The sequence below is a fragment of the Anthonomus grandis genome, chromosome 11 (assembly GCF_022605725.1).
Source record: "Anthonomus grandis grandis chromosome 11, icAntGran1.3, whole genome shotgun sequence".
Classification (NCBI taxonomy): Eukaryota; Metazoa; Arthropoda; class Insecta; order Coleoptera; family Curculionidae; genus Anthonomus; species Anthonomus grandis.
The window spans coordinates 4,260,549-4,274,020 of record NC_065556.1 but is presented as its reverse complement, the minus strand read 5'-3'; the positions used below and the strand labels follow the sequence as shown (position 1 = coordinate 4,274,020).

General features: G+C 31.2%; 1 protein-coding gene across 2 annotated transcripts in view; it reads right to left on the bottom strand.

Annotated features, from left to right (window-relative positions):
- LOC126741935 (shootin-1) overlaps positions 1-11,601 on the bottom strand; it is an 83,677-nt gene extending 72,076 nt beyond the window's left edge. The window contains exon 1 of one of the 2 annotated variants that reach the window (XM_050448412.1): positions 11,353-11,601. The gene's annotated coding sequence lies outside the window, so the exon portion shown is untranslated. Of the gene's footprint in view, positions 1-8,954; positions 8,981-11,352 lie in introns of those variants that run through there. The other variant, XM_050448413.1, reaches the window with a different exon arrangement.
- Between the last annotated feature and the right edge of the window lie 1,871 nt (positions 11,602-13,472).

Sequence of the window (13,472 nt, the reverse complement as noted above, 5' to 3'; positions counted from 1 at the left end):
CTAGTTCTATACCATTATTACAGAAATATTTATTTAATTCATTAGCCATTTCAATATGTGATTTTAATTCTGTTCCATTTTCACCAATAACTGTATTAATGTTATTTTTTCTTTCTATCTATTTCATTAGTTGCCTGCTTTACAATTTTCCAGGTTGGTTTAGGATCGGCTTTATATTTTTTGTAATAAGTTCTTGTAGTATTTATTCTTTGCTACTTTTATTAATTCACTCAAACGATCTCGGTACTTTTTAAACTTTTAAATATTTTCTACCGAGTTAGATAAAATTCTTAGCATTTTAAGTTTATGTTTGTTGTGTCAGTAGCTTCATCAGTATATTTTTTTAATGTATTGACAAAAAGTTCATCACAATTATGCACGTCGCGTATTTGATGTAATTCCTGCCAACTTTTCGCTTTTGAAAAATGTGTTTAGTTTTGCATAACTGACTTTTTTAATAAAAAACGATAAAATACGATATAATAATATCGTTTTTTTTTGGTATGGTATTTCCATTAAGATTAAAAGCTATATTTAATAAAACAGGATAGTGGTCAGATATACCACTGTAAACAATTTTCGAAAATAGCTCTGTGTGTTTTGATAAATTTTTGACAAAATAATGATCAATACAAGATGGTTGCTGTCCTTGTCTAGAGTTTCTTTATCTTGTTTTAGTATATGCATGTTGATGTCACCCAAAAATACTTCTAGATTGAGCTTTTTTGGTATTTATAAGGATAGTAAATCGTTTAGTTCTATTAAAAAATCCTTTTTATTTAACCACAATAATACCCACATCATAACCATTTTTATGTACAATTGCCCTAACAAAACTACTCTTACCTACTATTATAATCTCGCAGTCTCTCACACATTCGCTCTTTATAATATAAGATAAATCCATCGCATTTATTAATTTGACTATTATTATAAAATAATTTATATCCTGAAGCCTGAAAATTATATTCATCATGAATTAAGTGAGTTTCTGATATCGCTATAATATCAAAATTAATATTGCTAGAGCCTAAGTATGTTAGAAGACTATCGAAATTTTTCCCTATACTACAGATGTTAATATGTATGATATTAAGGTCATAAATTGTAAAGTTTAGATTCGAAATATTTTCATCCAATAATGTATTTTGGTCAGCCATTTAATAATATAAAGCAAAGTAAATTAGTACATGCCCATAAAAAAGCATGTGTAACGTGTGGCTTTACGCCATTAGTTTATTTATAACATCATCATAATTAATTAAAATGGCTTTATCACCTTTCTCTGTACGTGCAAGTATTTTCCCGTTCTTATAGTAAATACATATGGTATTTAAATCCTACATCTTTTAGTATTTTGGCTGATTTGAAGAGAGTAAATACGTCTTTGGTAAGCTCTTCATTTATAAAAATAGGAGACCGACACTATAGTACCATTTTTGTGTGAAAATGCTGGACCTGCTTAATATCTTCAGCAGTAGTAGGAACCTTTAAGGATGTGCATAGTTTTACTACATCATCGGTCGATGCTTTAGTTTTATTTTCAGCATTCAGAGGGATTCCCGACATGCAAATGTTGTGCTGATCTTCTGAGTATTCTCCATTTTGATTGCTTTTTCAAGAGCAATCAAAATACTGCAGCTTCAAGGCCTTGTCGACCTGTTTGCGACACGATCGGCTTGTTCTATTAACCATATTGGACTTAAGGAATCTTTACACAACTTGACAATGCTGCGAAACAATACACAAACTATTGAATAATAAGATTGATTGTCCTAATTTAATCCAATGTCTAACAATCAATATTCCACCAGGCCAATTAAGGCACAGCAACCTTTTCCATATACCTTATAGAAACACCAATAACAGTCTGTCATCCCCTTTACGCAGAATCATGAGATTTTCAAATTCTTGCTATAAAAATATAAACATAGATTTGTTTTTTAATACTTTAAAGCAGCTAAAGAATATATTGAAAAGACATTTTTTGTAAAGGGTATTCTTGTACACTAATTTTATTTTTCTTATACGCATATAATTTGTAAGTGGCTTTGTAAATATATCGCTAAGTCTTAGTTATTTTGATTTGTATAATTAATAAATAATTATTGCTTAAGACGTATATGTTAACATTGTCAGCGGCTACTGTAGGGGGTTGTATCTGTTTGAATCCTGACTATTATTAATAAATAAATAAATTCTCAGGATAAGTTAAAAAATAGAACAAAATTCAAGTGCAATTTTCTCCAATTCATACATAAGACTCCTTTAGCATAAATTTCTCTTATATGACTCCAAAAACTCCTCAGAAATTTTATCGAATAATACTTATAAAAAGGAAATGATAAATCTCGATGCGGCGATGCAAGAAATGTTAAGACATTGTTTATTTTTAACTTCAGTGCCTTACACAACTGGGACTTTGTATACAAAAAGCTTTACAACGTAATGACAACACGTTGAAAAATCTACTTTTACTTTTTATAATCCATAAAACCCATTAGGTTCATAAAATGAAAGTAAATATTTTCAAATACGCCAGATATATGCCGAAATAAAATAAAACAAATTTCAACGATTTTACACTCTAGTAGTAAAAAGTATACAGCTATAAGATATCAAGCGAAACCCTCTACTTTTGTCAACATAACTTTTCTTATATACGCTATAAGGCTCAAAAATATGACTTGCACAGTAAATAAAATTGTATTTCAGGGTTATTTGAAAAGTCGGAATTAGTAAAGTTTTAGTAGGTACCTGTTAAATTTGCAACAAAGTAGTCAAAATTGTTAAGGGTGAATCACATAAAAATGAAGTTGTAAAATTAGAAAAACTTTATATTTTTTGACTATATTATGCTAGAATATGGTAAGTTAATACTATTATTCTCATAGACTAATGAGGCAGAAATTATTATCCTAGGATCTAAATCGACTTAAAACTCTAGACCACAAAGTTCCTCCACAATTATTCCTGTTTGTCGTATAGAGAAGTGTAACAAATTATTAAGTATCCTTCCCACATAGTTAATTCTTAACCGTAGTACTACAGCTTTAGTAACTGATCTGATTAATAACATAACTGCCAATATAGATAACAAAATGATCACAGATTTTTAAAAAAGTATTTGATATCATCATTAGTCATTATGTATTTTTATTATGGCTCTCTAGATAACCCTTTAATACTTTTGTCGTCGTTGTCAGGAGGTAAAAAACTGTTATACTTCATCTGCATCTCTATTTACAACAAAACTCTTAACATTGCAAAACTCGAATGTGCACCAAAATAATGCATAAATTCAAACAAACGGTATTGGAATAGAGTAGCAGTTATTAACCATCTGAAAGCGTTCATACTGAATATCACAAAGGTAATAGATACCATTAGGTAAAGTAGAAATGCATAATCTAATTATGCATGTGATGTCTTAGTGCTGAGACTTCCAATGCCGGCTGCAAATTATGTATGAAGGAGGAAAAAGTAATAACATAAATCTTATAACAATCTGTCTTCCTATAATATTGTAACAAAACTTGGTTTAAATATCACTGCTATAAGACATTAATTTAAAAACCTTACTGCCTGGCAAAGTATTATCTTATGTGACAGTCCAGCATTATAAAAACGAGACACTTTCATCATCTCATTCTTTGGATTACCTCACCTCAACCAGAAGATATAAAAAGCGCTTTTCCCAATTAAGCTGAGTTGCGAGTCGTAAAAGTGAGAAATTTCTCACGGATTTATTCCTATTCCATATTATCTCTAATATCCAAGATGGGTTTATCTCTCTTTACACCTTTAATGACCAAGTCCATAATCCCTAATATCCTAACACGGCTCTCTTCCTTATTGGTGACCAATCAAGAGTTGCAGTACGCAGTCGAGTTGTGGGAAGTTGCTCACAAATTTTCTCTACTCTAATACCTTAAATAGATCTCTCTCTTTGTACTCTTGGTGACCTAGTGAAGGTTCATAAATACTTTGAAGCTTTGTTAAAAACGTAGCCTTAGGACCAAATTATGGAACCGGCTGGTAAAGTGTCTAAAAAAGTTATCCTGCTGGTAACATTAAAGATTGAATTATGAACTTGTTTGTGTTAACAGCGGGATGATTCTTGTTTACTAGTAGAATAAGTTAACAACAGGAAAAAGCAGCGTATAAAAGGTTTACCAGGAAATTTATTACCTTATGATATTTATTTATGAAGTTTATGTATAATATTCTAAATTTTGTTCTTAATCTGTACGATTATTTTGTTATTTTTCATCTGGGTAAATATTTTTTTATTTAATATAGTAATGCCCGACTTAAGATTACACCCTTCCTTCATCTGCCTCTCTTTGCTGGCTATGCCACTGTCATGTGACTGAGAAATGAAAACATACATCTAAGAAATCCCATATAGGAACGTCAAATTCAAGCCACCATATTCTGTTCACTTACTATCATCATCATATCTTAAAGGCAGTCCCTCAACACTCAGTGTTATTAAATTATAAATTATTTCCTCATAGGTGGTAAGAAGTGTTACGGTTACACTACCGCCACCAGTTTTAAATATTTCCTGTTTGTTCTTGGCTACTTTTTTTCTTAGATCTTTTTTTATAACCTCATACTTTGTTCAAAGATTATTCAGGGTTCGAACCACCCCTGACATAGGGTTTTTTACATTAAACTCTGCTGTCAATTTTTCCCAGGCCTAATCTTTTTCTTTCCAAGATGTTGCATTAGTCTTTTTTTATTCGATTGTACCTGCATATTGACTTACTAAATTACAAAGCAAAATAACTTGTTGTTCAGAAATTTTACCGTCCTCTTTTTTTATCAGGTTATTGAGATATCCTCTAAAAAAATTATGTTAAAAAAATTGATTAAATATCTACCAAATTCACTGCACAGTATACAGTTTCTAAAAAGCTGTGTATTGTGAGTAACTGGCAAATGTCTGGCGGGATACTTACAAATAATTAGCAAAAATGCAAATACGTATTAATACTAGTACTAAGAGAAAGACTATCGGATTTGGCACAAAACAAGTATTCAAGTACCTATAATTATTATCACAAATTAAAAACCAAACACTCTTTTTTTCTTAAGATTATTATACCGGCCCCAACAATTATGTTATTGCCAAACTGTAAACGTTTTGCTACTTAACAACAGGTTAAAATTTGGTTGATAATTCCTCCTACAGCTATTGGTAGGTTTACCGAGAGGTTAGAATCTATCTGCCTGATAACACACAGGAACTTTACCAGCTGGTCCGTAATTTGGCCCTTACAAACATAAATGTCTTTTGTTACGAGTTCGATCATCGTAAGATGATGCAATAGGTTAAAGTACTAAATTCACTGTTATATTCTATTTAGAACAATAACTGGTTCAGCACCGTACAAGCTCTGATCCTTCGGTCAACATGAAGTAAACTCAATTGGCACAATTAAACATTTGGGTCTCTCTCTATTTGGGAAAGAAACTAGGAAGCAGTTCTCCCCCGAATACTTCGGTCAGGTACCATCGAACAAACATTTCCGAACCAATGTAAATGTACAAGAAACCCCACGATACTCTAAAATACGTAAGTACGTCTAACGAGTAAGTACTTAAATCTTATGACACCGCGTTCTGCGCGAAAGCACGTGTCTTACCTCGCGATATTAGAATTACTTTATGAGGTGAATTCTTCATCATAAGGTGAACACTTTACTTTTACCCTTACAAGCTGGCAACTAAGCTTAAACTGTGTAAACTCCACTCCAACTCCTTCATGTCCTTCTGATAATGCAATGATATTTAAGAGTGAAAAACACCAGAAACTCCTATTCTATACGTCACTAGTAAAAAGGATAGATCAAAGCAGACATATATATAAAAAATTATGTTAGATGGTCTAACAGCCCAGGATAAAATTCAAAGATTAAGCTCGTCTAGGTCTGTGACAACTGACATGAAAAATGCAATGACAGTATTTATGGAAGGCATACTAAACCTAGCATCACCTTATTTGATTGTTTAAGGTGTAGCCAGACTGGGACTACAGCGGATGGGATATAACAATACTCTATTTGACAAGACATTAAAGAATATGGACAATATACAGGGTATCAATTTAAAAAGGTACCACTCTCTATATTTCTGTGTATAAAATTTAAAACACGTGAAATTTATTTTTGAGGGAGACACTTTTTAGGTTAGTTTATAATCAAATTGCAGCAGCCCTCTGGCGGGGGAGGACAAAACTTCTAAAATCTTAAATGGAAAAGGCGGTCGAATGATACCTCATTTTAAAGGTCTTTTAATTACCTTTGCAAAGATACCACATACATACTTTATCTTTTTGTTAATATTTTATAAGAAACAAATTAAAACTATAAAGATATTATTTTTCTTTAAGTAATAACTGTAATGAAATAGAACATAAAAAGTAATAAAAGGTAAGTTAATTTATAAAATGTTCAAAATGTTCCCCACTCTTTTCCAAACGGTAATATAGTTAAGCTCTCAAACTCCTTTCTAACATTTTGGAAAACTTCTGCCTGGATTTCTCTACACGCAGCTGTGATTCTTTTTTTTTGAATCTTCCAAATTACTAGGTTGTGTTTTAAAAACAATTGATTTTTAACGCTTCCATAAAAAATTTAATAGTGATAAATTGGGTGAACGTGGTGGCCTTTCAGTTGCTTCCCGTCGACCAATCCATCAGCCAGGCAATCTATCATTTAATCACTCTCTAACCGGGAGAAAATACACATATTACCCGCTGAATTAGTTTGATTTTCATAGCTAGATATTATTATGGGATCTATTGTGTCTTCCAGCAGATTAAGGTAGAGTTCACCGGTTAGATTTTCTTCAATAAATATTGGTCCTATAATAAAATTTCCAAAAATACCAGCCCAAATATTTATCTTCTCTGGATACTGCATATGACCTCAAAAATGAGTTCCAGTTGTGCAACTTCATCCAAAATACAACGATTTCTTCTTTTTTTGTTTGCAACCGAACTAGTTTCCATAAACTTAGCAATTATTTTAAAACTTATTTATGATTTAATTGACTATTAGATTATCTTTCGTTAAACAATGCTGCTGTTCTTCTTGCATACCTTTGACTTTCCCCGTAAATAAGAATAATTTCCGCTTTTTCTTAAGATTAAACATCATTTTGAAAAAGATACTTAAGGGCGCACAACGCTTGATTTTTTTGACTTTTGTTTGACAACTTTTTAACTAATTTGTCAATCGTTACTAAAGTGATTACCACGCAAGTACTAATTGAGGAAATCCATCATGTTTGCTTGATTTTTCGCAAACTTCTTAATCAAAAAGTCGACTATGTGGTATTTTTGAAAAGGTAATTAAAAATGAGGTATCACTCGACCTTCCTTTCCAATTAAGATTTAAGAGGCTATGTCCGTTCCCGCCAGGGGGCTGCTGCAATTTGATTTTAAACTAACCTAAAAAATGTCTCCCTCAAAAATAAATTTGACGTGTTTTTGGAAATTTTTAAATTTTATACAGGAGCAGAAATATAGAGGGTGGTAACTTTTCAAATCGACACCCTGTATACAAGATATCTTCCGTTTACTACGAAATCTTGCATCATTTTTTTAAAGACAGAAATTTTTGTAGTACCCAAATGTGTAAAACAAGACAAAAATAGTAGAGGCTACAATAAGTAACTATATAATGGAACTAAAGAAGGTAAGAAATCTTAATAATGTAAAACGTGTATGGGTATCGGGACACAGTCGTGCACCAGGAAATTAGAGAATGAATTATCTTGCTAAAGGAGGATCTGCCAGTCTTGTTCGACTAGAGCCTACTGGGGATACTAGAGATACCACCAAAGTTGCCAAGAAAAAAAATACGAATCTGAGTTAAGAGACAACACCAAATTTACTAGTGAGAAATGCGAAAGTTTAATAGGGAAAACCTATTTATGAAATTTTCCATAGTTGGAAAGGATTGTAAGTTCATATCAATATTTTCATTATTGCCAGTACTACAGCTGCCTTCACCTTTATTTAAAAAAAAAAAACCGATATTATTATATTTCTTATACATAACGACATATTTTTCTATGCAAAAAGGTAGATAAACATAGAATTCTTCAAAAAGCCACATCTTACTAAATATTACCATAATTACAAAATATTATCTCGCTTTATGATTCTACCATGACTTCTATATTCAAACAAAGTCAAAGAATCGTAATATTCCGTAATTGTGTATATTTTTTTCGTGCTCTATACTTGCAGAGATGCAGAAATATAACCGATATTTCTCACACATATTGTATGCAAATATAAAGTAATTATATTCTCTGGCTAAATTAACATAATAGACGATAAGAAGTATTAAGCAAGATATTTAAGAAACTTTAGTAGCTATTTTTATCAAAAATTGTCCCCACCCATTGTAATAAACGATTAGTTAAGATACAGTAAATTTTAAAAGTTTGAAAATCCTGTAGCTTGAATTCTTTCTCTTACCTTAGAATTCTTAACGTATAGAAATATTTGAATAAGAAGCTTGTATTTATTATATGGGGTATCCCTCGGGATTCACAAGAAGCCATTGCACGTAATATTACATCATGTTTCCGTAGTTAAAATTAAACTTAAAATTATAATTAAACAACCCAACGTTAACAAGCGACGTCGAAACGACCGTCAGTGGACCACAGCTTGCACCTAAGTGGTCCAGGTTGTCTCCTTATCGGCAACTAACTCGGGTCGGCAGGACAATATATTTTGTCCCGAAATTACTTTATATATTTATAGGTTTCAAGAACATGTAAAATCCGGCAATTGTCTTCAAGAGAACTGACGCCGCATCATGAAAGGGGTAATGATCGGTAATAAAACTCTACATCCCACCCAGATATCAAAAGAAGTCTATGTTCTTGTAAAGATTTACAATAACAAAAATCGCTATTACACTTACCTGGATATAGCCTGAAGTACTGTAAATGAAAAAGGAGAAGTAAAAATATTGTTTTTTTAAAACAATTGGTGATACTGGGACATTATTTAGAGCGGTCTATAAATATGTATCTTATAAACCTTTTGAGAATATATCACAAAGATTGGCTTTCGACCAACAATAAATAAAAAGACATCAGATATTTTATACCAATTTAGTAGCTTGTTAGAAATATTTAAGAAATAGTTCCTTTATATATTTTTGTGTTCGCTTTTTTATGAAAAAGTTTTTGTCAGAATATTTATGACAAGATATTTTGTTAGAATTTTCAAGTTTTGTTTATTTTACGTTTTTATTTTTGTTAATCTTATGTCATTTAAATATTATCTGTGATTATTATAAATGACTGAAAAATAAAGACGGCGCCATATATTTTAAGTATGAAAACTGATATACCTTCTATCTGACTTATACCTACCGTTAAAGTTTTGTTACAGGAATTTTATTTTTTGAATTTTTCATTTTTATTTTTATTATTTACTAGTCTAAGAATTATTATTATGTTTTATTTTGTCTTGTTGGTCTACTGCGTTATGAGATTTTAATACTGGGTTACTTTTGTGTCCCCTACTTTTTTTATCTATTTAGGCTTATATGACCAACTCTTCCTAACAATTTAAATATAATGAATTGCTAAGTTTGAAAAAAAATAAGATTTTTATGTTTTCAGTTAATTTTACAAGTTTATTCTAAATTTTTTAAATAGAGTATCAAAAAAAAGTGTCTATGATATATAAAAAGTAACGCAGTGGTTATATTATCTTTAAAAATACATCTTTAGAGTTACACAAATCACTTATTTAGGTACACTATTGGACAAAAGTAGAGCAACAGAGTTCAATTTTATCCATGTTTGAATCAAAAAAATTATTGGGTTGTGATTTTTCGCTAAGCTTAATGTCACACTATCCTTACACTGAAAGTAATATTTCAGTACATTTTGGTGTACTTTTAATCATTTTAAGAACGGTAAATATTAATGATTATAAAAATTGATAAGAATGGGGGCGACAAAAGTAGAGCAACAAATTGTATTTAACAGTATTGTATTTTACTTCAGTTCAACAAAAAATATTTAACACATTTAACAACAAAAACAATTGAAAGTAATACATTAGTAATTGATAGAATATCCATTATTATTAATTCCTTGCTGACAACGGCGCGGCATTGAAGCAATTAACTTCTGAATGACATTTTCGAGAAGACTTGTCCAACAAGACTTCACTAATTTTATTTATTAAGGATTGTTTATTTGGAAACATTTGGGTACGAATACGACGTTCTACTTCTTCCCAGAGATTCTCAATGGGGTTAAGATCTGGGGATTGTGCTGGCCACTGTAATACACGAACATTATTTTCCCGAAACCACTGTTGAACAACTTGTGAAGAATGTTTTGGATCGTTGTCCTGTTGAAAAATAAAACACAATGGCATTTCCCATTCTGCATAAGGAAGCATAACATTCTGCATGAAATCCCTATAAACAAATCGGTCCATCGTATCATTAATAAAGGGCATAGGGCCTACCCCGTTCCATGAAAAATAACCCCAATTTTAATATTTAATTTATTTTAATTTTTAATTTTAATATTATTTTATAATTATAATATTTTTCAAAAGTTCAAAATCCTAAGTTCCAGCATTATAAATTATTAATGAGTTGTTATACTGTTTAAAATTAATTAAAAGTAAATTAAGATTGTTTGAGTTTACTACATGCTCCACCCCCTCTTAATCCGGGAATAAATTAAAATAAATAATAACAAAACATTTTAGCTAATAAATATTTACTTTTACAAACGAATATCTTATCGTTTCGTCATGGGAAAAATAGCGATTCCGACATCACATATTATCTTTATTTATATTGTAATGAAATTTGATAAAAATCAGTTTAGGTCATACTTTTTAAATACCTAGTTACCTAATTAATTAGGTCGATATTAGTTTTTCATAGTTTAAATCTCTTTATGTATGACTATATCATAAAATAGTAACTAAGAAAAATGTACCCAGTCACTTTTTTTTAATATTCTGCTATAATATAAACAATGAAAATGCACAATAACTGCATAATAATATATGGTTGCAAGGTAAAAAAATATAACCAATCTGAGTATACAGCCTTGACAGACTTTGCAACAGCACTTATTAGCATCAAGTATTCGGAATAAACTATAAACATTTATACGCATATCATTCTTACAATTAATTTTTAGTACCCGTTTCAATTTAATAAACAGCAATTAAGTAAGTTTATGTTAAAAAAATAAATGTGCGAAATATTTCGATAATTTTAATAACAATAACCTGGATTTTCATGTAAATAAATAAACATTGTTGAAATAACTTACCTAGAAAATGTTGATAGAAACAGACGGTATGAATAATATTTTTCCAATGTAAACAAAAGAACATCCGTTGAAAAGGAGTGTTCGGTGAAAGTACCACGTACTGCCCGGAGAAAATAACACACAACAACGAAGATTATCACATCTTATGGGTCCAGCGTGTCGCGACGGCGATACTTAAAATTCTCTAGAGATTCATGCGGTGCGTTGTAAGGTACTGGCGCAGAGTGGCAAGCGAAAAAAGTGAAATGACTCACCAAAAACTTTATACTTTATATTACACGCATGCCTGCCTTTGACTTATATGCGCGACTGTGAGCAAGGGGCGATACCCCGATTGATAGGACAGTCGTCTGCAGGACCAATTTTTTATTTTCTTTTCGTTATTCTCTTTTTGGATGTCGGGTGGCGACGATTCGTATTTGCAAAGGCGACTAATTTTGTTCTAATATGTAAGTCGTGCATGATTGATTGAGGGCCTGCCTTAATATCATATTAATTGTACACTTTATTTATAAAATATAATAGGGGAAAAATAAATATACTACCCCTTAAGGGGTCAAAAGAGATTGTCTTTGGTGTCTAAATTCTAGAGAGGGCGTATTATATTACTTCCAGTCATTTTTATTTGATTTTAATAGATGTTCAACATCTTGTCAGGATATATTACAACAATAAACTTGTAAACAGAAAACTTTAACAGTAGCAAAACGATGAATGTACTTACAGTAACTTGTGGTGTATATTTGGAACCTGTAAGAAGACAGAGTGATAGATGTATTGCTTATGTCAGGATTCGAGATCATTGATATAAAATGATACGATACTACATACCTAAAAAGTAAAAGGTACCTGTGAGCAAATATTTTACCCTAGTGATTGTGATTGTTAAATAAAAGTTTGCACAAGGCCATTTCCGGTTTATAGCACCTGAACACAATACCATAAAACTATCAATAAGACTAACATCCGTCAAGTTATAGACATCAGTAGACCTTGTTAAAGACTTGTTCTCCAATGCAGGCAGAACAGAACCTGATGTCGAGCATTAGAAATCGAGTTGATGGGATAGTGCTAGCAAGCACTCCACAAAACAACACACTGATGTAATGGCCAATTTCACAGTCTACAAAATAATCCCAGGTGCCACAATACTCTGGGTCGCACTAGTGCCACACACCTACTTACACTAGCAGCGTTGTTTTACGTACCAAGGTATCAGGTCACTACACTTACGGAAGGATGCGCTTTTAAATAATACTTTCTTTATACTGATATTGATTAAAATAATGGGAAAAACATAAGGTAAAACATTGCTCAGTGAAAACTCTCACTTTTGTAATTTGACAGATATAAATAGTTCAATAAAGACACTAACCACAATACTAGAGAAAAGTTACGGGAGAACAAGTGTGAGCAGCGTATTAGAAATATCTCCTAAAACAATCCTGGTAAACATCTGTCATCATGTTTTTGAGAATTTGTAAATACATTTTCACACATTATAATTTTCTCCGAAGTGACCTTTTTTACCCGCATAAGTACTAGTAAGTGCTATTTCTGTTTATTCCGATAAACGATCCGATTCCGATTCCGTTATCCTGTATCTGCGAAGAACCTCTTAAAACCATAAAAATTAAAGATTCTCACAGACCGTTCTTATCTTTACATGTTAGCCCTTAACATTCCTATCGGTTATTGTTGCATTTTTTATTCATTTTTGACTTAGAACATTGAAAGGCTAAAATTAGTAAACAACAACTTAGTTTGAGTCCAACATGTGCACAGGGACAAGAGGGGTGTTTTGTTTACAAACATATTTGCCGATTCTCTTTTGTCAAGTCGACGCAAATTTCCAACGGAGGAAATTTTTAGCTATATTTTAACAACCATTATAACGTTAATTTAACTTATTTGTGTTGTATTTTATAGGAAAATTTAAAATAAAAAGTATAAATACTACAATTAACCTATTTTAAGAATAAATATAATATCCTTAAGCAAAAAAAAACAAAATTATTAACATTCTTATCCCTAAAACTGCTTCTAAACATTTTGAAGCGACAACACCGGAGCTTAAGCGCCTGAGCCATACGCGTAGTGTCATCTGTCAAACGGCTTTT